General features: G+C 36.8%; 1 long non-coding RNA gene across 2 annotated transcripts in view; it reads right to left on the bottom strand.

The window, feature by feature from the left end:
• The window catches only part of LOC105728785 (uncharacterized), a 504,990-nt gene that overhangs the window by 457,222 nt on the left and 19,881 nt on the right, over positions 1-27,887 (bottom strand). For both annotated transcript variants that reach the window (XR_010338568.1, XR_010338569.1), the window contains exon 2: positions 12,511-12,660. This is a non-coding gene — a long non-coding RNA (uncharacterized LOC105728785). The remainder of the gene's footprint in view (positions 1-12,510; positions 12,661-27,887) is intronic.

The following is a 27,887-nucleotide window of genomic DNA, read 5'->3' as shown; positions in this document are numbered from 1 at the left end:
CTAAACAACCTTTCAAAATGAAAAGGGCTTTTATCTCCATTGATTCTACATACACCCTCAGATAAGTTAAACACAAATCCTGACCCACATACGGGATGATAATTAAAAATATCTAATTTAAGGTTCATGAAGTTATTTCTGAAATAATGTCTCATCATATAAAATGTAATACATTTCTCAGAGAAAGTGTGGCTATATTTAAAGCCCATCAAAGTTATGACTTCTTAGGTATTCCAGTTAGATGACTCTTAACAAAAAGTCAATTCCAATTTTAAGAAGGATTAATATTAAGTGAAAGATTCAACAGGCACACTATTCAACAAAGAATAAGTGCTTCAGAGGTATTAGAGAATAAGAAATTAGATGATTAATTTCCTTTAAAATATAGACTTTTGAACTAAACAATGAACAAAACACCAGATTCTATCTTTTGAACTAGCGAGTATGTTTACATATTTATCAATCTTCAAATTAGGAGAAAATGCTTTTATGAGACACATAACAAATCCCTTTCTTTCTCCTTCTTTATTGTGTTTCATGTGTCTTCTACTACCACAACACGCATACAATCTCACAAGCATAGCATAAGCCCAATCTAACTCTATCTCTAAAACAAACATTCCTCAAGCATTTTCCTACTGGATGGAAGAATAACCTAAGAATTCAAGAAAGCTACACTTGGCTATACACAGTATTCAAGAGGTATGTGCTAGGCATTAGGAATAACAAAATAATGTCATATATAATTCTTCTCCTAGTAAAATTTAATAACCGAAATGATAATGAATGAAGACATATCCTAAGTTAGGTCATTGACTTGTTTTCATTGGGTGATTTCACCTCACTCATGGCCACCTCTACCTAGGCCTCCAGCAGGCATAAATCAACCTGATCCCCACTGTGGGTTTTCTCCTATTTCCAGATCCAATCCAGCACAACAGCAGCTCTCCAGTCACCAGTTGGATTCATTTTAAAGCCTACACACAGAAGTTACTTTCTTCCTCCTGCTCTCCCCCAGCTAGGGATTAGAAAGGGAAATGAGACACATCTCTAGCCCACATGAACCTCTAATACTATAGAGGAGACTTCCACCTATTGAGTGGCATTTATTAATTATTTACCATGGGAATTATGGAAGAAGTGAGTAAAATTGGCAGCAAAAACAACTTTAGTAGGAGCCCTTATCCCTATTTCTGACTAGCTTTAAAAAAATTCTTTAACATATTTTTCAACTGACAATGTAAACCTCACCAAATTTTCATCATGATCATCTGCAATTAATATTTTTCATGGTTTACTGTGAACACATACAGTGGTACCCATGGTACTCTTTAACCAAGAACACTATTGGTTAAAAGTTCTGGGAACAGCTCTCATCCTAACTTCTGGCTTGTTTGCAGTGCTCAAGATAATTAGCGTCTTATCTTTTTCTACTGAAAAAACTCCCACTGTCCCAATGTGCTTCTCCAGTGTCTTTCCACCTTTGATGACGTCCAGGGGGCACCATAATATGATGCTGTGGTTCAAAGGTTAACTATTAATTGACTCTGTAATGCATCATTTGGCAGGGTTCTTTATGTACCATGCCTGAGGATATTCTACTAATAAAATGCACCCTCTTGTAAAATATCAGAAATAGAAAGCTCAACCACTAATTTTATGAATTAGCCATGCTTACAAAATTGTGCTGAAGTACACACAAACTACGAAATTCCAAACTCAACTGATTAGGAAGAAACTCTTATTTAAAACAAAAGGAGGAAGTAAAAATGAAATATCCACAAAGCAGTATTTAGAAAAGAAAGTACTATTGGTGGCAGGATGTGGTGTCTCATGCCTGTAATCCCAGCACTTTGGGAGGCTGAGATGGGTGGATCACTTGAAGTCAGGAGTTCAAGACCGGCCTGGCCAACATGCTGAAATCGCATCTCTACTAAAAATACAAAAACTAGTCAGGCATGAGGGCACACGCCTGCAGTCCCAGCCACTGGGGAGGCTGAGGCAGGAGAATCACTTGAACCTGGAGACAGAGGTTGCAGTGAGCCAAGATCGCCCTACTGCACTCCAGCCTGGGTGACAGAGCAAGACTCTGTCTCAAAAAAAACAAAAAAGGGAAAGCATAATTTGCTTAACTAGAAAATATATGTTACTCGTAATAACAAAAGTATATTATTATTAATGTTAGAACAAAGTACAGCATGTATCCTGGAAAGTGTTTTTAAGTATATTGCTAAACTGCACTGGGCTGTTAAATAAGCATTTGTATACTAACTCTGTGTCAAGTAACTGTAACAGTGTAAAATCAGTTAATGAAGCTTAAAAAAATTTGATGTGGGAATACTACAGGAAAGCAAAGAAAACAAGCTGTTTTTCATCTGCTTAAACAATTCAGTGACTGCAACATGACTGCCAAGTCAAACTTAGTATTTTCCTGGAATCTGATTAGCCTGGAGCTTATTTGATAGAAACATGGAATTTCTTTTCATTGTTGCCATTAAAACTTTATGAAACAGCTAATAACAGAAACTCCACCCTGCATTCTAATGAAAAGAATGACCTTGGTTTGCCAAAATAAAATAAAAATTAGGAGAAATAGATACCCACTTGATCTCCTTAGGTGAACACCAGCAGATTACATTAATAGTATTCCAGGTACCTGTGTGTTCCACAGCTCTATGATGAGAAATCTGCTATGGCAACATTTTTATTCTAAGGTTTGTTTATTTGTCTTTTTGACCTGCCCATCTTACAACCCTAAGATGAGAAATCATCTACTCATAGCCACTTTCAATCCTAAGATTTGTTTATTTGCTTGTTTTATAACCCTTTGCAACTCATACACTAATTCTTTACTTTATTGGTTCTCTTAAATTCTGTCAGTGTTCTATTATTTTTTTCCTAGGAGAACTGTAGAAAGCAAATTGTATTAGCCAGCAATACATCTGAACAATTTTCCATAAGAAAACATTCAAAACTATCTATCACAGAGTCGTAAGATCTCAGGAATAGAAGGAACTTTAAATCTTATTTAATCTGGCTACTCTACTAGTTCCAAGTATATAACCTTAAAACATGTGCAATGACATTAGTTGATTACTTCGCAACCACAGCCCATTCAATTTTTAGCTGATTCTGACTACCAAGGCAAAAATGCTATTCCCAAATCTTCTACCCAATAATCAGTTCTATACCTTGGAACCCACCACCAAGAAAAATAATCAACTTATTCCTTCTAATCAGGCTTTCAAATATATGAAGATAGTAATTTTATCTATATTTAGTCTTCTCTCTATTATGCTAAGAATGTCCAGTTCCTTCCACTTTTTCTTATATGACACGACTTTAAGTGTGTCTATCTAAACACGCACCCTTTAGGAACCACCTAAGAGAATCTGGACTGAGTCAAGAAGAAGTAATGTACCTGTGGTGGCTCCTGTTTTGATCAAAATCCCTGAAGAGGAACTAAGAATCGAAGCCCATGACAACCAAAAGCAGTAACTGCAGAATAGCAGGAACAGGATTAACAACAAGAGGATGATCTGGAATGCATGTGAGTGGTGGTGTTCATCTTTATCAACTAATTGTTCTTTGAGCATGTTAAGGGCTAGCTCAAAAGCTACATGTACAGACAGCTATGCATCCCAGGGCCTCCCTACTTGGTTCTAAAGGTCCCTTTCACAACTAATTGCCCAATATCCCAAAGGTGACAAATATATATAATTGTGGATTACAATAGGACATGAAACCTGATAATACATAAGTAAAGAAAACAAGTCATTTAGAAGATGAATCTTAAGCTATAGTTTATCTTCCACGATAATGTAAAAATTATAAAGTTTTAAACAAAAATAAAAGCCTGAAACAAACCTTCAGTAGAATAAGTCCCATAGAGAGAACCAACTACATCACCAGACTGTGCCATAACAACTTAAGTTGTAATAGCCAAAAATGAGAAACAACCTGCATCGCCATAAATAGTAAATGAATCGACAAACTGTGCTATAACCACGCAATGTAATACTATTCAGCAAAAAGGCGGGGGAGGGGGATGAATTACTGATACACAAAACAACATGGTCAAATCTCAAAAATATTATAGTTAGCAAACAAAGGTATATATAAAAGAGTACATATTGTATGGTTCCAATTGTAAGAAATTTCATAAAATGCTAATCTATTGTGACAGAAAGTGGACCAGTGGTTGTCTAGGCCTAGGGGTGGGGAGGTGAATTTACCTCCAGGGGGCATGAGGGAATTTCTTAGATTGATGAAAATGTATATTGACTATAATGGAGTTCATGTGTGTATCCATTTGTCAAAACTCATTGAATTGTAATAAAATAGGTTCATGTAGTCATATGTTGATTTTTTAAAGTATCAGAAAATCTCAATAAAGTTAATTATTTCAAAAAGTAGTGAAAAGCCAGGTGGGAGGGGTCCCCGGGGAAACTCCAACCATCCTTCCCATTGAGGTGGAGCCTCAGAGAGGTCATGCCCTTTGTAGTGGGGCGTGAGCCTGGCCTCTCCTCTCCCTACGTGGAACCTGAGATTCAAAGGGTGGGTGGGAAGTGCTCTAGCAGGGACACTGACCTTGCATAGAATTCCTGTTTTCCCCTTTTTTCCCTTTTCACCCAATAAAACCCTGCTTTACTCATTCTCTAAACTGCCTACAAGCCTAAATTTTCATGGCTGTGGGACCAACAAGAACCCCGTCTTCAGCTGAACTAAGGAAAAGTCCAGCAACAGCAGTATTTGAAAACCAGTTAGATCCTTACACCTACATTAAGGATATAAAAGGTCAAGAGTAAAAATAGTTTTTGAAAAAAAAATTGACAGGTCTTTTTTTTTTTTTTTTTTGAAATGGAGTCTTGCTCTGTCACCAGGCTGGAGTGCAATGGCACGATCTCAGCTCACTACAACCTCCGCCTCCCAGGTTCAAGCGATTCTCCTGCCTCAGCCTCCCGAGTAGCTGGGAGTGTAGGCGGGTACCATCACACCTGGCTAATTTTTGTATTTTTAGTAGAGACGGGTTTCACCATGTTGGCCAGGTTGGTCTCGAACTGCTGACCTCAGGTGATCTGCCCACCGCAGCCTCCCAAAGTGCGAGAATTATAGGTGTGAGCCACCATGCCCAGCCGAGGATGCTATGGACCTCAATCTTCCCAAAAAGTGAGGGAATGTGTGTCATTCTTTACCTCATATCTAGTGAAAAAGCTTCAATAGGACTACTCAGAAAACCTAATAACTGCTATTTCAGAGTGAGGGAGAGACTGAATTATCTGATTCACAGTTGAGAAATCTAAGAGCAAAAACTAGCCAGCCACTTTATGGCAGAGCACAGGTGAGACAGCAATTTGATAATTATCCTGCCCTCCTAGAATGCATCAGAACAAAGAATTCTAGAGGGATTTTCTAGAAGCCACGTGCAAGAGAGCACTAAAGTGGAGTCATTTTAGGTCTTGTCTGAGAGAGTGGGCTGGAAAGCTGAAGGGTCCTCAGCAGAAAGTAGCGAGATATAAATGGTTGAATTCTCAGGAGCTGAGGAAACAGCTACATGAGATAAGATATAATAAAGGAACATCTTCCCTTGTCAAGAATACTCTAGAATAAGGGGTTTCCAGAGATGGAGAATCTCTTAAAAAAAGAAAAAACAACAGCAAATGAGTCCCACAGTAGAGTCAGACATACACATCCACCAAGCTCAGAGAAAATGAGGGCAGTGTTTGCAGTACTGGTGAAGGAAACAACTTTCCTGTCCTCTTTGATATCTTCTCTACACCCTCGGCCCAGCTCTAATGCCAGCAGAGTCAGAAATCATGGTTAGCAGGCATGGAGAGAAGAACATGTGAGGTACAGAAGGGAAGAAGCAGCTGTCAATATGCTCTGTAACTGCATGCAGCCAGCCCACAGAAATTTCAGCTCAGAGACAGATATTTTCACTTTAAATCAAGTGTGAAGTTTTGACAATCCTATGGGGTTAGGCAATTTAACTTCTGGACCAGTACCACTTGTATTACCTATGAATAACCAGAAAAGTAGAGCATCTTACTGAATTTCTGAACTGTTGCAGAAAAATTAACATTCCCACTGAATATTAACGAAGGAAGACAAATGTAAAATTGCTTTCTGATTCTGTTCCACAATTGTGCCTGTTCAAAATCACAGCTGTAGCACTCATTACTGCAGATCATGAGGGAACAGGGGCAGTCCTAGGAAGAGGCACTGACAACAGGGTTCATTAACGGAGACACAGGGTGAAAGCCACCCCTGGATTTGGGCAGCACAGCAGCCCTGATGCCAGGAACTTTACATACATGACCTCCGATTGCTAATTTTATGTGTCAACCTCTCTGATCCACAGGGTGCCCAAATTAAATGTTCTTTCAGGCTGTGTTTGTGAGGGTGTTTCAGGATGAGATTAGCATTTGAATCAGTGAACTCAGTAGATTATCCTCCCCAATAAGAGTAAATATCACCCAATCCATTAAGGGCCTGAATAAAATAAACAGTGAAGGAAGAAAGAATTTGCTTTTTTAAATTTTATCTTCCTGAGTGAGCTGGGACATCTCATTTTATCTTCTGCTTTTGGACTGCGATTTACACCATTGGCTGCCCTGGTTCCCAGGCCTTAAGACGTGGACTTAATTATACCATCAGCTTTTCTGGGTCTTCAGCTTGCAAACAGCAGACTTCTCAGGCTCTTCAGCCTCCATAAACATATAAGCCAGTTCCTCATAACAAATCTCCTTTTATTCATATCTATGTCTATATATGCTTGTGTATATGTTTGCATTTGTGAACATATAAAACACAAACATAAACCCAAATGTTTGTGTGTATCTACAATCTCTCGACAACTTGTGAAGAGAGAAATAAGAGCACACAGCTATGCCCTCATTTAATCTCTCACAAAGTCAACACTAAGCACTCGGTTTCCCACTTCTTAGATGAATTAGTTTAACCTGATCATTTCTACTTTCTTTTTTTTTTTTTTTTTTTTTCCTTTTTTTTTTTTTTTTTAATTGCATTTTAGGTTTTGGGGTACATGTGAATACACAGGGAGGGGAGCACTATACACGGGGGTCTGTTGGCGGGGAGGGGGGATAGTGGGGGGGTGGGGAGTTGGGGAGGGATAGCATGGGGAGAAATGCCAGATATAGGTGAAGGGGAGGGAGGCAGCAAATCATACTGCCAGGTGTGCACCTGTGCAACAACCTTACATTTCTACTTTCTAAAAGTCAAAAGGCTTTTTTCTTCTGCACATAAAAATTATTCAACAACTGTTGAACAACATGATGAATAAATCAATCTAATTAAATGATGCAAAGCTGTAATGCCAACATTCAACTCACAAAATGTTGCCATTTTTCTAGCTCTTGTGATTTTTATTCCATTTTATTTTTTACTGCTAAACCTGAATGACTTGATACAATGGGGTTATATTTGTCAATCCTTAAGCATCAGTGTTTTTGTAGATGTCATTTTTTATTTTTCTAAATCTGTCCTCATTTTGCCTATCAAAACAGAAATAATCACCAATTTTCATCCATGCATTTAACAAGAATTTATTGATTGTCCCCTTTATACCAACGGGTCAGAACTCAATTCTATTCATCTAACACACAGTGGCTTAAGCCAAAAGTGAAATAATTGGCTCAAATGATTAAAAGATCCTTGAATAAAAAGGTTTTAGTCCTGGTTTATTGAAACCACCAGGTCTCAAGTATCTCTTCCCATCTTGTTGAGTTTTGCTTCCCCTGGATTAGGTCCACTCTTACACAGCCTCTCCACTCATGGTAGTAATGTGGCCACAGCAGTTCACTGTGATATCTCCTTTCAAGCTTAAAATCTAGTGGCAAAGAAAGAACCTGCTTCCCTGATAACATGTTTTGAAAGTCTTGGAACTCAGTATCTATGTATAAAGGGTTAACAGAACCATTTCCCCTGCTGCATGAGAATCTGACCTTTGTTCAACTGTTTAGCTCTCTTCCTCTGGCCATCTGGTAAGAGTCAAGGGTCAGGATATCGCTAGATAATATTGGTTTTCATAAAATAGGACCGTTGATTAGTAAATTGCATCTGGACTTGGAGAAACTATAGATCAACTCAACAATGGGGCTGCCATGCTTTGGACCTTGAGTTCAGTGATTCTTCCAAATGACGTTTCTCAAAGAGACCCTTTAAGTTAAGCCTAAAGATTTGTTACAAATGATATTGGTTATTGGGGGACACGCTGATTTTCTTACCTGTGCAATGCAGATTATGTTTTCTTGTACTTTAGCTTTATTGCTAAGCTGGACTGCTGCAAGGACTCTTGCAAGAAAGAATGTCTAATTCCATTCTACTGGAAAACTGTGTTTTCTCTCCTATAACCCTCTTTGTATACTGGTATCAAGGGTAATGTATGGAAATGAGCTTAAACGTTTAGTTGAGCTGTGAAGACAACTAGTCAGTGTTGCAGTGCCTATCTCTGAACCAGTAACCAGTAACTATAACCAGGGGAAAAGAAATGACTGATTGGAATAATCTTAGGTTACATGTTCTGCCCCTGGAAGAAGGGAATGCTGAGCTGCTTCACTGAAACTTCCGGGGCTGACAATGGGGCAGGGGTGGTTCCCTAAAACCCAATCAGAGTTCTTACCAAAAGGAGGAAGAATCAAAAGCCCAACAACCAAAACAGCAAATGTTTACTATGCAATTAACTTCTTTCCACATTCTGCATCAAAGCACAGAAAATTCTAATTCTTTCCTCAACCAAAATTCTAATTCTTTCCTCAAACAATTAATTGCATATGAATAATATATTAGTATACATGCAAATAATTTAAAAAATGCACACATTTAAATTTCAAATATAAAAAAAATTGACAATAAGTTATTGGTGGTACCTCTTTAGAAATGACAATCTACAACCTGACTTTGGCTTACTTACTAGGGGTTCCGTGAAAGGAGTCAGCAATTACCAAAAATCTTCATATGTCTGTTAAAATTTTGATTTCCTTGCCAAGCATTTAAAGTGAAATATTGAAATTAATTTCTATCCAAGAGAAAGTTAAGAGTATAGACTCTAAAAGAGAAATACAGATGTGAGGCCTGTTGCCTCTAACTAGTTGTTGATTTTAGGCAAAGCTGTTAAATCTCGATTTCTCAATTCATTATGAGAATGATACCTACCTCACTGTATTATTTTCAGAAGCAAATAGATACATACTTATAAAACACATGAGTGCCTGGCAGAAAGGAAACAGCACACAGTTCCAGATACAACCATTATCATCACCATCACAGGAATTTTAAAATTTGATGTATACAATCTGCATCTCAACCTGACATTTTTTTTCCTACTTGTAGTCACTTCCATAATGTGGTAAGATTTTGTTACTTTGGGGAAAAATAGGAATCAAGTAAGAGAGAAAGCTTTATTTAATCAACCTTGAAAAAGTGGCTAATGTAAAGTAAAATATACAGAAATATGATTATATAAAAAGTTGATTACTTGTGCAAATATTGCTAGGCTTTGAAATTTAGGGATTTGGGGAAGGGGGTCTGAGAAATCTATGCCTGGCAAAGAGCAAGAATCTGGCAAAACTGCTGCAAAAATGGGCCAGATGCAATAATGAACCTGTGTTACATTGAGTAAGTTCCATGTCATTTCAGGAAATAACAATACAGGGCTCATTATGTGTTATGCAGTGTCCTTGAAAAGCTCACAGCCTAGTGGGTAAAAAAGATCCATAAATAAGGAAGTACAATGGAATGTGCTAAGTGCTATGTGAAGGCAAGCACTGGGTGTTCTTTTCCCATATCAGAGGGGGTTAAAATTTGAGATACCTTTTAGTCAGATTATATTCATTCCACAGCATTTCAGTGGCTCCTCTGTGCCTGTCTGTAAAAGCACATAATGGTAAAATACCAGCCCTTCCCACTCCTTAGACCCATGTGAACATCAGTGAGTTAATGTACATTAAATCATTCAGCTTTTCTAAAATAAATTGCTGTTTTAAAAAAAAATACCCAAGGGACTGTCACTGAGATGATCACAGTGTCCTGCAATCTGCTTTTATCTTTATCAAAAGAAACTGAGCACAAACACAGCACTGAAAATATTTCAAAAGCATAAAGAAGATAACTACCACGTAAATATATAATGTTCCCAAAAATTCAGACCTACACTTTATCTGATGAGAGAGAGAGAGAGAGAGAGAGAGAGAGAGAGAGAGAGAGAGAGAGACAGACAGACAGACAGACAGACAGACAGACAGACAGACAGAGAGACAGACAGACAGACAGACAGACAGACAGACCGACCGACCGACCGACCGACCGACCGACCAGGGTGAAGACAAAAGAATTACTTCCAAAAAATTCTGCAAGGACTTTATGTTTCTAAAAAAGGAGGGAAATAGGAAATAGAGGAATGCAAAAGAATTTTAGAACTAGAAGTGAGTTTAAAGATTATCTAATATACTCATTTATTTTAAGAAAACCTAAAGAGATTAAGCAGCTCATCTAAATTAATAGAGGAGCCAGCCAGAAATAGCAATCAAATCTAAAACTCTCCCCACTATAGAAGGGACACCCACAATTATTTTAAGGTCTATCATATTGATAATATTGTAGCATCTGTGGTTCAGATTCACAGCAAGTTAAATAGGTTTTTGTTTCCAAGAATAAGATCTACCATTTTTGACACTGCTTTTGAAAAAGAAAAAAAACAGAAAGACTTTTTAAATTTCAATTAAACTTACAAACAAAACCTCCCTAATACACCCGTTTTTTTGTTTCATTCTTATGCATTAATAATATGGACTTCATGTTCCTGTCAGCTGATGACTTCCTCTCATTTTTGCCCTCATTTGAAACTGTATTTACTTTATTACCTTTTAATTTTTTCCTCATTTGTTATCATGAATTTAAATATCAGAAGCCTGATAGTGTCAGCACAAATTTGATTTTGAATAAAAACTGCCTTGAGGGAGGGATCATAAAGTAAGAATGTCAAAATGCTTATACCCTGTACAATTTCAGGTTTCCCTCCTAAAACCCATCATACCCTATGCTTTCACCAATTGACATTAAACTTGACTCTTCTCTTTGAAACAAAAGTGCTTAAGTTTTTTAAATACCTGATGGTTCATCCCACTAAAAATGCTGAAGGATTTAACTGTTGAAGAGGCACAGCTTGAAATGCATCATAAACTAAAACCATCATCAGAGTATTCACTCTCACATTTTCTTCACCTACGTTCATGGCAAAAGCTTTTGACACATAGCAATGTGTTTAGCTGTCTAACGGAAAATAACAAAATGAAAAACAAGAAAATTCGCAAGTCACCTTGCAAAGTTACATCCCTGAACTTGAACTGAGATTCAGTAAAGATAACCATAATATAGATCTATCAAGTATGTAATTTTAGGTTGTTTTAATCTAGCTTCAAGAAAATATTAATTGTTTTCACACTGTAAACTTAAAATGCTTTTGGTCCATTACCCAGGTAGATGTTAGACAGAAAAGTGTCTTATATTTGCTGCTACCATTATAATAAACATTTATTGTGACCATTATCTGAGGCCTATTTCAGTTTTCATTGCTGTGGTGCTTGCCATCTCTCCAAAATATTTTACAAGTAAGAAGTCTCAACTAGGGAGATGGCCTGAAGCTGCTAAAATTGCAAATCATCATTTTTAATGTTTTCATCAGCAAGGTCATTCAATGTTCTCCACATTTGTTGGAAAGCCTGCCAACAGAAAGAGAGAAAAGACATAGTAGATAATCCAGAGTTGCAAGTGTCAAACAAGTATAACAGAAGGAATAGGGACAAAGGCATTGACACCGGTGTAGACAGAGTAGCTGGGGCTTCGCCTGACAGGGAAGGGAGTGAAGCCAGAAGGAAAGATAGGGCAGGAATATAAGGGGTTTGCGGTTCAAGTCAGACTTAATTTCAAAGATTGTTTAGTCTCCATGAGGAAAAAAGAAAATTGCAATATTTGGGTCAGAGTTTGACATTTCAGAGTTTGAAGATTTTATAGAAAGACCACTTCTAGATGAGGATAAGGTCAAGCAAAGAGTGATAAGGAGGAGGAAGTTGAAGCAAAATGATAATGAAGGGCACTGCTGTGAGCAGGTCACGGAATATGAAGCCAGGTGTAGGATGAGTGCCACTGAAGAACTGTTGGAGACAATTCTCCATGGGTGTCTCACATTTCCACACATATGACTGTGAGCTATGTACTAAATACTCTTTATTCTCGACTATAGTTTTGAGGATATTTGTATTGTGAACAGTCTTGGAAGACAGAAAGCATCTCCCTCTGGAGCAAAGGGCAAACATGCTAACTACCCACTATAGAGATTCGGGCACCTTAAGCTCAGGATTTCTCTCCTAAATTGCAACCTATTGTATTACTGAGGTATCATCCAGCCCTCTTCTCTATGAAAATTGAAAAACATGCTCATATTCTAGTTACTGCTATTACTGTGAGAAATAAAGAATGTAAGTAGTTCTTTACCTGTGACTTAGGAGCCTCATAGCTTCTATCAGCAGACATGAAACCATGCCAGGTTAACTTGTTGCCTTGCAGGTAGGGTACAATCTCAGAACTTTTACATTCTTGACAGTTTTGACAGTGAGGATGGAGTGCTGGAAAATACATGGATTTCTGCAAGAGGAAAGATGATGACCTTTAACAAAATATGAACTGGTAGTAAATTTAACAAAAGAACTGTTAGTTAACACATTAATCAGATGGTATGGTTTATGAATAACAAATAGTCCTCAAATGCATTTTTTAGTAAAGAGAGAAAAAGATGGGAAGGTGATTACAGGTCTACTATCAGGAAGTAGATTCAAAGACAAAGTCAGTTGTTGCTGACTCTCCTTTGTGTAGGATGACTTCCTTGCCAATCAATCAACCTCAGGTCTTTCCCCTTGTCACTTGTGTCAATATTCATCCTGGTTCCATGGGGAAACTGAAACTTTTATAATGGGCAGTGACCATGCCTGCTTACATCCTTGAAAAGATGATCTTGAACAAAGATATCTGTAACAAAGGAACTTCCAGAACAAAGAGCATCACCCTTAATACATGCAGAAATGCAAAAGGCACATGGAGAACTGTCTCACAACAATCTCCACTCCTCATTTCTACACCACCTTGGCATCCCATGAATTGTACCATGAGTAGCCCATTCTCTCAGTGACTAATTAGTGCTAGGACGTAATCCATTCAATTTGTCTAATACAGCATTTAATTAAAGGTCCTATCAATAGAACTTCAAGCAGTATATCTCAACCACGCCCTGCTCAGGGTCCCAGACGCAGTCAGCTGAACAAGTCTGATAAACCACCAGATGGCTTTCTCCTTAGGTCCCATATTCACCTTTCTGCTTACCTCAAGGCATTAGTTCATACACAGCAGGATATATTAGTGATTGTACAAACTCTGCTCTGGCCCACAGGGAAGAAGCCAAGTAAAATTTTATCATCCAAAACATCTCTTGTGAAAGTATGTTTCTTTCACCCATCACTGGAATATTTAATGAATACAGATAACAAAATAACCGAGGCCAGTGAGTTCAAACTGGCTTGAATGGCTTACAGAACCAAAATGCTGTCATTGATCATTTTAACTAAAGTCAGAGATAAATTTATTATCAGTGTTTTTAATTGGATAACCCATGTTGCAGGTAAAACTGCCCACAGTGAGGACATAAATAATGTCAACTTCCAAAAGTAACTAAGAATAGTTTCATTTAAGAGACTTCCACAATTTTCCGAGAAGTACATGACTGTGTTTTCTTAAACAATCCCTCTACAATTGTCCGAGAAGTACATGCCATAGTGTTTCCTTAAACACTTGCAAGTCTCTTATTACCGCCTGTAAGGAGCAGGTCACTATGTTTAGGGAGGGAAGCACTAACACAGATTAATGTTGCTTGTTCTAACCATAATTACCATCATGTACTCAAACAGTATGTACTCTCTTGTATAATTCTTTCACTTAGCATAATGTTTTTGAGGTTCATGCATGTTGCAGTATCTTATTCCTTTTTATTGCTAAGCAGTAGTCTATCACATGACTATACATCAGTTTATTTTCTTGATTGATAAACATCTGTATTTTTTCCAGTTTTTGGACATTATAAACAGAACTGCTATAAACATTTTCACCAAGTCTTTTTGTGGACGTAAGTTTTCATTTCTTTTGGGTAAATACCCAGAAGTGGAATTGCCCGGCCATAGCAAAGGTGTATGTTTACTTTTAAAAAGAAATACTCAGAAATTTTCCAAAGTGGTTGTACCATTTCCACTCTCACCAAAAATGTATCAGCGTTCTGGTTACTCCAAATCCTTACCAGCATTTTATTTTTGTCAGTCTTTTCAGTTTTAGCTATTCTGGTAATTTTAAAGTAGTATCTTATTAGTATTTTTGCTTATGTATTTTAAAGTTTGTTCATTTCAACCATCACTGAAATATTTAGTGAATATAGATAACAAAAAAGAATAGGAAATAATAAAAAAATGTATAAGCCCTTTCCTCAAATACTATAATCCCATGTGGTGTTCAGAGAGCAGGGTGATGAGCAAGGACTATCTGGAATCCAGGCAGAATAACATTCAAATCCCAGCTTTGTGACTTTGTAACCTGAGGGTCTTTCGTATATTACATAAAATCTCTGATTTTCAGTTTCCTGATAAAATTATGGAGAAAAACACTTAAAATTATGTTCAGCATTAAACACAGAATTATAGCTACAATTTTGATATGAGACAACCTGAGCCCATTAACTGTGACTGTAAAAATTGTGCTTTTTTGACATATCTGTTTCTTCACTTATAAAATGGGAAAATAAGTCTAAACAGAGAATACACTTGGCATGGCTTCAAGGACATAAAATAGCAACCAAGTTCTATGATTTGAATGTGTCCTCAAAGTTCACATGTTGGAAATTTAATTCCCAATGCAACAGTGTTAGGAGGTGAGGCCTAATAATAGGTGATTAGGTCATGAGGGTTCTGCCCTCATGAATTAATTGCTGTTCTTATCACAGTAGTAGCTTAGTATCAAAGTAAGTTCAGCTTCCTTATTCTCTCTTGCTCTCACCTTCTCTTGCCTTTCTCACTTCCCCCATGGGATGACACAGCATGAAGGTTCTCACCAGATACTGGTGCTATGTTCTTGGACTTTCCAGTTCCCAGAACCATGAACCAAATAAACTTCCATTGTACATAAATTACCTAGCCTGTGGCATTCTGCATTGGTATTCTGTAATAGCAACACAAAACAGATGAAGACACCAACATTTCTAGAAAATTAACTATTTACTATGCTTAGTAATCTACATAGATCATTTCATTCAAATCTCACAAGTTCCACAAGCTTAAAAGGAGGGTGCATCATTATCTCCATTTTGCAAGGGCTTTGTAAAATCTTGTGACTTACCTCAGCTATCACAGCAAGTAGCCATACTCTGAAACCTGTGAATACATTGTCTCCACACACAAAAAATTAAAAAGCTAATTCTGTTTATTGCTTATTATAGTGATAGTTTCTGTTTGCTTTTATTACCCTTTTTCTAATACATTTTAAAAGCTAAAAAAAACTGTTGAATTCAAAGACTAGGTGGCTCTCTGGAAGAAAAATATAAAATATATTTGATTAATTATGTGATCAATTATTGTGCTAGATAAACATCTAACAGTATTTCTGTCCTATTATATCAGCCACCAAACATAAAACAAAACAAAATGCTGTAATACTACAAGTTGGTGAAACAAATGGTACAAGTCAAGAACTTGCCATAGCTTGGCTAGTGGGCATCAATGGCAACCTGGGGTTCTCTATATGATTCCATGGGCCTGAAAGTAGTAAAGGGTAAAAAGGCCTTGAACTATTTCTTCCTTAACTGAGTTCTTCAGCTTTCCTTTTGGAAATGCATACAAACAGATCATCATCTTCTATCCCATGCCTATCATGACTAGACAAGAATGTCATTTTTATCAGAAGGCACTATCTGCCCTGTGTAGCTCATCTAGAGGACTTTTTATCATATCTCATAAAACTAATCACCAAACAGCACCTAAGCAAGAGTGAAATGAGTGGCAAAATGCACAATTCACCACAGTGCAAAATCATCTAATCCCTTCAGAAAGAACTGCAAGTTCATTGCTTGTTCTGTAATCCATCAGCAAGGCTTGCAAACCATTTAAGCTCAGTCATGCACAAGTGATTACAGAAAAAACCATACACAAAATAGGTTTTCATATTAAAAAGCTATTGGAAAGTTATGTCCCAGCTATATTCCTGTGTTTTGAAAAGGCAAATGGTCACATGAAACATCAATCAACCACTTGAGCTCAGTGAAATAACTCGAAATAAACATTTATAAATAAATGAATCCAACTGGCTAAAGATGAAGAAGTAACTCATTTAAATTTCCAAGGTCTTTACTTATGAGAGTATGATCAAGCTGTGGCCAATGATATGAAAAGACTCGCAGATTGTATATTATAATAGAAATGAAGATGTCACTCCAAGGTTAGCCCCATTTGAATTTATTGATGATAGTCTTTAATGCACAAGGCTAAAATGCTTGAATGCTTTAATTGAGTTACAACCTTACAAGTAAAAGGCATATGATGAAACACTGAATACATAAAGGAAAATTGTAATAAAATAAGAAAAGGAATATAGCTGCTAAAGAATTGTCCTTGCCTTGACTCGAACAACAATAACAAAAAGTTCTACTATTTGAAGAGCACTAGAAACATCTTTCACTGAACTAAAACAACAATTTGGAAAACACTCACTCATCCAGGGTGGAAGCTTCAGGTCAAAGAACATACAGAGAGTCATTTGGGAAACATTTTCCATCTTAGTCTCTCTGTGATGAATTAGGTGGCATCCCCTAGGAGGCCTTACCTTCAAAGATTCAACAGAGTCATACTCTAAGGTTAATGGGTGAGACCCACTAGCAGGAGGTATGTTTCATTTGAAATTATTCTGCTGTTACCTGTTGAGGTCTTAGCCTATTCCCCCTAAAAGCCTGCATTAGCACACCAGGATAGTACTGCTGTAGTTCAGATGGTCCAAATCTTATCAAAGAAATTTAAAAGCAGCACCTTCTAATGTTGAAAAAAAATTTTCCTAATATCTGGTGTTGTAAAATCCACTTTTTTTTTCTTTTTTGAAATATGTTCTACAATACAGTGTATATCCACAAATATGCCAACTGCTTATGAATGCGAAATATTTTTAAGAGTTTGGTTGTAAGCATTCTGATACTGCTTAGAAGCTTTGAAGAATTCTAAATTCATTAGGGTCCATACAGCATCTTTCTACATTTTTCTTTTTAATGGGAGTATCAGATAAAAATTGTCACTACAGGAACAGTAGAGTAGGTCTTATTAGCTAAGAAATAGTTCAGTCTGCAAATAATGCCACTTGGGTCTAACAGTCAAATTTTGGTTTGGATTCTGTTAGCAGTATGATCTTGGGTAAGTTAATCTGTTATACCTCTGTTTCCTCATCTGTAAGCTAGAGATTGTAAAAATATTAAATTGATTAACTATGAAGATTAAATGAGATAATCATGAAACAGTACAGTGGCTGGCACATAGTACTCAGTAAATCTTAGCTATTATTATCATCACATATCATAATGACAGGTGTCATCATTATTTGCAAAAGAAAAAGAGGAGAACTTTTGCATGAAAATAAAATCACTCAGCTAGATAGAAGGCTCTTAAAGAGATGAGATTAATGCTAAAGGTTCTTGAGGTCATCTCTTGTCCTTCAAAACAGAACAGAAACCTAAAAATTGTATCCTCCTGTGAACCCAAAAGTATCTGAGACAGGTCTCAATCAATTTAGAAAGTTCATTTTGCAAAAGTTAAGAACACATCTGTGACACAGCCTCAGGAGTTCCTGACGATATGTTTTCAAGGTGGTTGGGGTACAGCTTGCTTTTATACATTTTAGGGAGACATAAAACATCAATTAACACATGTAAGATTTACACTGGTTTGATCTGGAAGGCTGAGACAACTAGAAGTGGGGGCTTCCAGGTCACAAGTAGATTTAAAAGTTTTCTGATTGGCAATTAGTTGAAAGAGTCATTAACAATAGAAAGGAATGTCTGGGGGAGAACATACTGTAAATGTTTCTTATCAGTCTTAAAGTCTGTGCTGACATTAATGCTGAAGGGTATAATGGGGCAGGTCTGACCCCCTCTTCCATCATGGCAGGAACTAGTTTTTCAGGTTAACTCTGGAATGCCCTTGGAGGAGAGGAGTCCATTCAGATGGTTAGGGGAATCTTAGAATTTTATCTTTGATACTTCCTTTCATTATAATGTTTATCAAACTTCAATGGGCAAACGAATCCTCTGGCGATCTTGTCAAATTGCAGGTTCTGATTTAATTAGTCTAGGTGGGGACTGAGATTCTGCATTTCTAATGAGCTCCCTACTGATGCCAGTACTGCTGGGCCACACTTGGACTAACAAGGTACTACAAGGCAAGTTCTCTCTCCTTTGCACACCACCAAATATCTGGCAAGTGATAAGACTTGAATCCAGAGCATCTATTTCTAGGCTGGCAGGTCTTCAATGTATAGCTGAGTGGACCAATACCTCCACTGTTTCCTCTATATCCTTTCTAAGTACCATGTTCTGATCAAGAATTGTTCAAAATTTTCCTTCTGTCAGCTAGGCACAGTGGCTCATGCCTGTAATCTCAGCACTTTGGGAGGCTGAGTTGGGCAAATCACTTGAGGTCAGGAGTTTGAGACTAGCCTGGCCAACATTGTGAAACCTTGTCTCTACTAAAAATACAAAAATCTGCCCAGTGTGGTAGTTGGCACCTGTAATCCCAGCTACTCAGAGGCTGGGGTAGGAGAATCACTTGAACCTGGGACGCGGAGGTTGCAGTGAGCCAAGGTCGTGCCAGTGCACTCCAACTTGGGCAACAGAGTGAGACACTGTTTCAATAAAAAAATTTTTCCTTCTCCCTTACTCCATTAAGAAAAAGTGTTCTAAAGTTTCCAAGCTTAACCACTATATACTTTCTATTAAAGTAGACTATTTTCCAAAATAATAATCCATAAATTAATAATTCAAACTATTTTCTGAAATAATTTATTGCATAGAAAGTAATCAACTTTTAGAGCAACAAAATTTGGTTATTGGTTTCCAGCTAAATGGTACAGCTATTTCCTAAACCCTTTACCTACTGCTCCAACCCTGAATACAAATAATTAACTAGCCAGCTTTTGCTTGGCTAGTTCACCAAAGAATAGAAAATTTTTTTGTTTTTTGGTGTTTTTGAGATGGAGTCTCGCTCTGTTGCCAGGCTGAAGTGCAGTGGCACGATCTTGGCTCACTACAACCTCCAACTCCCGGGTTCAAGAGATTCTCCTGCCTCAGCCTCCCAAGTAGCTGGGTCTACAGGCATGCGCCACCACACCTGGCTAATTTTTGTATTTTTAGTAGAGACGCAGTTTCACCATGTTAGCCAGGATGGTCTCGATCTCTTGACCTTGTGATCTGCCCACCTCAGCCTCCCAAAGTGCTGGGATTACAGGCATAAGCCACTGTGCCCATCCAAAAATAGCTCTTTAAATGTCATAATATAGTACTTACAACAGTATACATATTGATTTAAGCTATTAATAACTGCCTAATATATGAACAAAGATAGATAACCTACTGAGAGACAGTGTATTTAGTGATTAGGAGTATGAGTTCCAGAGGACAACTACCTGGATTCAAACTCTGGAGATACTACTCCTTGTGTATATGACAATGACCAAGTTATCTTACACTCTGTGCCTCAACTTCTTCATCTGTAAATTGAGAATAGTAATAGTAGCTCTCGGGATTTTTATAAGTGTTAAGTCAGTTCATTGGTTAATATATCTAAGGTACACAGTACTTGATAAGTACTAAGTGCTAAATTAAGCAGCTTTAGCATGCATTTATTTAAACAATAAGTATTTTAGAAAATAACACGTATTTAGTAAAGATTTCAATGGAACATAAACCCATGGGCTTATATTATTTATCTTATTTATTACAAAATGCTATAATTTTCCACCTTAAGACTCTTAGCTTTTTCCAGTGCCTCAGGAGATTGCTTTCCTGCATTTTTTTCTTAGCTTCTATATTTTCTAGTTAATATGCTTTGAATTTAAAACCCTAGATCACCCAGTCTCATCAGAACAAAGAGGTTTCATTAAACAGAGGCGGAAAAATGACTCACTGTTCCATGTGCCTAATAATACTGAACACAGTCATGGGCTCTCACTGTGTTTTGTGCATGAGCATTTAAGAGCTCAACAAAGTAAAATGAACCATTTTATAAACACACAGGCAGTTCTTCAAAGGTTTAGGTATATAATCAGGAGTCATACCAGATTGGAGCTCTAAGAAAAAAAATATTGAAAAAATATTGTTATTCAAGCTTGTTATTTTTCTCTTTCTAATGCTCATGAAGATTATTGCCCTTCAATGCATCATTGTAGCAAGACCTCCCTTTGAGGAAAAAACCTTTGGAAATTCTAGAGAACACAGAAAAGACAGAACCATTGTATCAATAAGTACTTGTACATTCCTATATATGGTCATGGAGGATTCCAATCACCTATAAAAGGTGTACATCTTGACTATATTGGGGGAAGAAGTTCTCCCATTATAAGGTTTCACAATCCTCTTCATGTATTAGTTCTACAATCTCAACACCACAAAATTCAAATACTATGACAAATAGCAGAAACATTATCAAGAGATCTGTTAAAAACAATAATAGCAATCTTCCCTTCCCCCATGTCATCCTGGATCAAAAGATCCCTAGTTTCCCTTCTTAATAGCTTTCAGTATCTTGTGGCATCCATGCCTGAACAAACAGCGGTGTCCAGATGGATGGAAGCTTTACTTGATATCTTTGAACCAACAGTATTGATTATCAATTGCTCTCATTTCCATCACCAAATATATTTATAACATATCCAAATACAGACAGAGGAATGCACAACTTTCTCTTTTGGTAGCCCTATTTAACAGGTAGGGAAACAAAGATGAGAAAGAATGATGATAGTCGAATCTATAAAAACCAAAAGAAAAAAATTCTAATTCAGGCATATTCGTCTTCAGCAATCCTAACATTTAAGAAATGAATGCTGATTAAAATCTACCCCAGTTGTTTGTTAGCAGTTCTCCCTTTTTCTTAGATGCTGTCAATTTCCTTTACATTGAAACCCACAAAACCACTCCAAAAAGGCAGAATCTGTTTTGTTTCTTTGTTTTGTATTTTGTTCAGGGATAAACAAATCTCAAGTGCTTAAAACATTGCCTTGGTTCTACAGACATGCAACCAAGGTGAAATAAATGAAAGAATCCTATTTCTTCTGTCTTTGGGGAAAAACTGATGTGATATACTTTCAAGAGTCTGGAAAGAAAGTACAAGGCATATTATGAACATGAGCATCAGACAGTAGTCTTTTACTTTTGGCTAAATCTTAGAAGTGGCTCCAGGGCACACAGGTACAAGTAATTTTTATTGGTAACAAGTTCTATATTCAGTGGCTTGTCTTGCTTTTCCTTCTGAGATGCAGGCTAATATCATGTAGTAGCATATGGACTCTGGGAGCACACAGAGGTTTGAATTGTGGCTTTACCACTCACTATCCGTGCCAGCTTAAGCAGAATAATTACCCTAAGATCCAATTTCTTCATCTATGATATAGAGATAATGGTAGTTCTTACCTTTCCAGCTTGTGTGGATTAAGCAAAATAATAATGATAGAGCTCTTAGTGCCTACCCATAGAAAGCACTAAATGAACATTAGCTCTAATTAATATTAACTCCCTGGAAAGGAAACTAGATGGGTCCAAAACACTCAAGAGAGGCTTCTCTATAATTGGATACACAGAAATGGGGAAAAGAAGAGTAAGAAAAAGATACCATTTTTTAAGGTATCATCAAATTGTAATTACATTTAAAACAAGGCTTTTTCAACACTCACAACCAAACATAAAAATAATATAGCACATAAATGTAACAACTGCTCCCTGGTGTACCTGCAGAGAGACATTACAGCTAAAAGTTCCTCATGTACAAAATACTACAGAAAATTGTTTTACACACGATACAATCAATACAACAGTGGTTGCCTAACACTGACAACTTTGCATTATCACACAAAATTTGTGCTTTTTTGGATAATCAATTGTTACGTCTAGGGTTTGTACACTAGCTATATTTCATAGTCTTATCTCAAACATAGAGACCTATTTTTATATAATTACCTCTAAACTAGGAGTGATTCTTGGGGCAGTGTCTGCTAATGCAATAGATTAAAGCCTGAATTATATTCTTAGGTGACTCAACCTCCCCAGAACTCCTTCCTAATTTCCCTCACTAATATCTTATTGTATACATTAAGTCTCTTTGTGCTCCTCCTAAGAAGGAATACTTCTAGTACTGCTACTATTTACGAGGCATTTACATTTACTAGACACCAGGCAAAGCTTTTTTTGTGCATGTTCTCATTTGCTGTGGCAAGTGAATATATATTATTTGGCTAAGTGTTACATTGTCAATAAGTACTGAATATGAGATTTAAAAAATAGATTAAATGATTCCAAAGACTCAGCTTTAACCATCATGTTATATTAAGACAATATTCCAGAAACTGCTACCAAAAAAGCCTATGTAGTTTTAGATAATTAAAAACTAAGTCAATATTTTATTCACATATAAAATTTCAGAAGTTTTTAGGATGATTCTGATGAAATAATTTATGTTCTTTCTTTAGGAAGAAGATAGTGTTCAATTCAGTAATTTTCTGTGGCTGATTTTTTTCCCCAGAGAATTTCAATGAAATAATGCTATTTATTCCACTTGAATGTGTAAAGTTAATATACCTTACACAGCAACCTTTGAATATCATTTTTGATATTGGAACTTTATGTCATAAAATTATAACATGTAGTTAAATGTTACACAGATATTTAGAGTAAAATAAAATTCAGATTAAACCTTGAAATTTATGATTAATATTATTCATGAAAGAAATAGGCAAATTTCACTATACTTTATTGTTTTAATCCTTGCCCTTAATATTTCTTGTATTCCACAGCAATGATTCTAAACATCTGGGATAGTCACAAACCCCATTTAAACATCAGAGAAATGCTATGGGTCCTCTCTTTTAAAACACATGTATATTTACATACCACGATGTTTCATAATAATTTTAGAGAGAGTTGATAAGAATCTCTTTTCTAGATCATTTTCAATGAGTTTGTATTGATAGAAAATAGTAGTATCTAGATTTATTCTGTATTCCAATTGTCTGTGAAGAAGACAAATGACACCTGGCTGTAGAACTTAACAAGATATGTTGCCCATTAAGTGAAAAGTACCCAGCTTACAGGCATAAGATACAAGAATAAAGCTTCTTCAACAAGATTACTTCAGCACAGCATGTCTCAAATAAGCTAAACCACTATATTACCTGTCAGAAATTATAGCTGCATTATCAATATCCAAAGAACTTGTCTTCAATTTACATTTCTAGAACTGGGCCTACAACAGAGATCATTTCAAACAAAATGCCTTTCTTTTCCCTGGGATAGAGATGAAAACGAAGTACAAAAGATTCTACTGCAAATATGTTTTTAAATGATTAAATCCACATATCTGCGAAAGACCCTCCATTCCTAATATCATACATTCTCTCAGGTTGCAAGGGAGGTACCTACACACCCTTAGCACAGAATATTTTCTGTGTGTGTGTGTGTGTGTAAAATAGATGTGTGTAAGCCCAAGGTCACAGCTAGATTTCACAGAACTTAAATGTCAGCCCACTTTCCATACTCTCTCAGTGGTTTTACATAGCTTCAACAGTTTCTCATGCCAAAGTTACTGTTACGACTACAGAAAATATTTTAAAAGACCAGGAGGAACAGATGTGTGTTTAATCCTTTTACCTCTCATGCCTAAATTCACATTCTTTCCAGTTCTCTAGGTTATTTTCCATTAGTTTAATTTACTGAAAAGTGATTTGGTATGAAGAGACGATTAACTAATCCAAGTTGAAAGAAGGTGATCTAATTATGAATCATGGAGCCTCATTCTCACAAAGAAGATTCTAAAAATGGGTGAACATTTAGATGATTTTAAAATAATTATATACTTATATAATGTAAGGTCAATTATCTGACTAATGACCATCAAATAGCGAGCAAATTTAGATTACACATACGCTAACATTTCTTTTCTTAACCTGAAGTTGTTTATTTCCATTGATTAATATTATTCCATCAGTGCAGTATTTAAGAACCTAGCAATTAAGAGAAAGCAGAAAAGGGGAGGGAAGCAGTCAAATGGGATGTAAATACAAAAGCAATTTCTCATGTTGACAATGTTCTCATATACTAACAGACAGACCTAAGATCTGTAGCCATTAGTTAAATAAACAATTACGATTAAAACATAACTATCAGCATAGGTCAAAATTTCCAAACTTTGATGGTAGTAAATTTTAGCCTAGAGATGTTTAGAATTACTATTTGTCAGCTTCAAAAAAATAATACTATCTATTATGACCATTACTTATGTACATAGATATATTAAAATCTAAAGCCCTGTATTTTTGCCAGTATGCACAAAATATATTATCTGTGAAACTATATTGTGCCTGAGGCTTCCTGGGTTCCGCCATTTCTGATTGCAAAATGTCAATTGTTTTCCTGTGACTTGTTTTCAAATTGCCTTAATATCACATTGTTGAAAGCTTCAGTCTCTTCATTATTTCAGCTGATTCCCACCTCAACAATTCTATGTATTTTACTTCCTCCAATTCATCCAACTCCCTGTAAAGTAACAGGGTAAACTTTTGCTCAAATCCTTCATTGGATTCCCACTTGATACTTAGCATAGATGTGGTATAGTTTTCTGTATTAACTAGTCTTCTCAATATAACACTGTGAAATGAATGCTTACCTTGTATTTCAAATATTGCCAGAAGTCATGAGAAACAAAGAATCTATCAATGTTTCATGAAATTGATTATATAGAGGAGTTCACAAAATTTTGCAAGTTTGGATGCACTGCATTTGAGAGGACTGCACATGGTGTGACTTTCACATAAGAATGTGTGGAACAGAGTTTATGACCTAAAATAACAGCAGATATATGTAAACAAAATTCAGACTGGTGCCAGATGTGTACAAACTGAATGTATTCAAATTAAATTACTTAACCTAATACAAAAATGGCAAGAAATACACTTCTAGAATTCACATGCATGTTCCTTCTGTCAAATTTATATATATTTGACAGAATATATGAAGTTTGATGATAGACATATATATATATATATATATATATATATAATATCTTATTGGGGATTAAGTATTCTGCTATGCCCAAACCTCACCCACTTAGAAGGCAGCCACCATGTTAAGAATATTGTGGGAATGTTAATGCTAGTTTATTTATTCTCTGTGGTAAAAGAAAAATTTTAGACAAATTTGACAGTTTATTTGGGCAAAGAATGATTCATAAGTCAGGCAGCAATCAGAACCAGAAGAGGTTCAGAGAGTTCCACCCAGCAGAATGAGCAACAAGTTGGTATAGGCTGCACATGGAAGAAAAGTAGAGAAATTATTTAATAGGCCACAGCTAGGCATCTGCCTTATTTGAGAATGAGCTGATCAGCTGGCTACCTGTGACTGGCTAAAGCATGGCTGTTTGTGATTGGCTGAAACTCAGCTGTTGATTACTAAATATACTCCTAAATTAGGTTTCAATTGTTTTCATACTAAGTTAGGTTGTGATTTGTTATATAGGAACTCAGACTAACGGCCTCCTGCTGATTTTGCTTTAATATCTGCCAGAAATCGTTTTAAAAGCAAGTTGCCCAAATTCATACACAATGATACTATATGTTTCTACCCCACCCCCCTACAGGGACATCCTTATCCACACTTCAGTTATGCTATACAACATGCCAAGAACATGAGGCCAAGGCAAAAGACACGCTGATCCAGACGTGTGTCTTGCAGAATGCCCATAACGCTACAAGTAAGACAACAGGCTTCACTTCACATTTACTGTCACTTGAGCAATACAAGACCTTTTGGAATGCTAAAGCCTTATGAACATATGGAGAGTCACAAAGCACTGTCACCTGGCTGAAAGAACTATAACAGTCTCCCATTGTAGAAAAATCAAACTTTTCTTCCTCTGCTCTCACACCATAACAATCAACACAGAAGATTTCTGTGACCAAATGTGTGGGAATTTCTCTCCACCACCAAGTCAGCAATCAGTTCTGCAGCAGACACCAAATGGGTGTCTTCTAATCCTATTTAATTCTGATACTACCTAACCAGAGATAACATGAGATTCCACAGACTGAGGGCTGTCTCCCAAGACCTTCCCCACATTAGATACCAGTCACAAGTCTGGGCCTCCAGAACTTCTGACTGACCTGCTTCAAGTTGTGGTTCCCAGGACTCCCTTTTTGGGTTCGATTTGCTAGTGGCTCACAAAACTAAAGGAAACACTTGTTTAAATTTGGCAAATTTATTTATTATAAATATTTTAAAGGATACAAATAAATAGCCAGATGAAGAGATGCATAGGGTGAGGTCGTGAAAGTGTCCCAAGTGTAGAAGCTTCTGTTACAATGGAGTTAGGGTGCACACCCTTCCAGCATGGGGATGAGCTATTCATTTTCCTGTAAGCCTGCATGAGTTCAGCTGCCCAGAATCTCTCTGTACTGTGCCCCCTTGGGCCTTTTTTAGATATTTCATTGGATAGGCAGGATTGAAGCATGGACAATGATGTAAAAATGTGATTCAACAAAAAGGATATAATCTAACACCAGTAGACTGAGTGGGGAACCCCAGCAAGGCCTGTCTGTTCAGATTCTTCTTGGCCTTTCTGTGCAGCATTTCTTCCTCCAGGTATACTGCAGGACGCCTTCTGAAATGAGGGTCTTATGACTTACAATTAGACAAGGTAGGTAAGATAATTTATTTAAGTCCAGCTCCAAGACAGAAAGGTAACGAGAAGATTAGGGATATTTTTAGTTTCTATGGTCTGACTTGAGGAGAAAATGGAACTGGTGAAAGAAGGGAAGGAGTTCGGAGTGAGTGACTCAGTTTCCTGAGGTCTGCTTCAGAGGCCTAACACATTCCATCATCATAACAAGACTGTCTTCACTTTCATGGCTCTGAAATTGTTCCGAAGCTGTTTCAGGAACTAAAGGACAGAAGGCCAAATATCTTAACAACAGATATGTGTATTGCTTTAGTCACCTGGGAAATAACAGGACTATAGGAATTAGGAACCAAGAATTGTGGAGGAAAATATGTATATACACATATATATACAACTATATACACATCTATACACACACACACACATATATATACACAGAGAGAGAGAGAGAGAAATATCACATTCCCCATGTAAGATGGCTTCTTCTTAGAAAAGTACTCAGAATATCAAACTGTCCTGTGACACAAGACCTCGCTATCAAAAACTTCAGACTAGCATCCTGAAGATAGAGGGTCTGGGCCTACCGGAAACCAAGACTGGTCATAAAGCTAGAATAATCACCATAAGTGAACAAATGGAAATCCTTGCCGTATCAGGTGAAAACAAAGCTAGAAATTCTGAAAAGGTACAGAATCATACCAAGAAGTGAGGAACAAAATCAGAGGATTCATAGTACACACCCGCTTCTCTGGGGCAATGAATTGAGCCTTCAAATGGCTGAGAGAGTAAATGCATTGAGCCACAAATGGCCTAAAAAACTTGGGCCCTAGAGAAGTGACCTCAAGAATGACAACTTTTCTGGAACAGAAGGAG

The sequence above is a fragment of the Aotus nancymaae genome, unplaced genomic scaffold (genome assembly GCF_030222135.1).
Source record: "Aotus nancymaae isolate 86718 unplaced genomic scaffold, 86718_ANA_hifiasm-v0.15.2.pri h1tg000062l, whole genome shotgun sequence".
Lineage (NCBI taxonomy): Eukaryota > Metazoa > Chordata > Mammalia > Primates > Aotidae > Aotus > Aotus nancymaae.
This window is presented reverse-complemented; position numbering and strand designations above follow the sequence as displayed.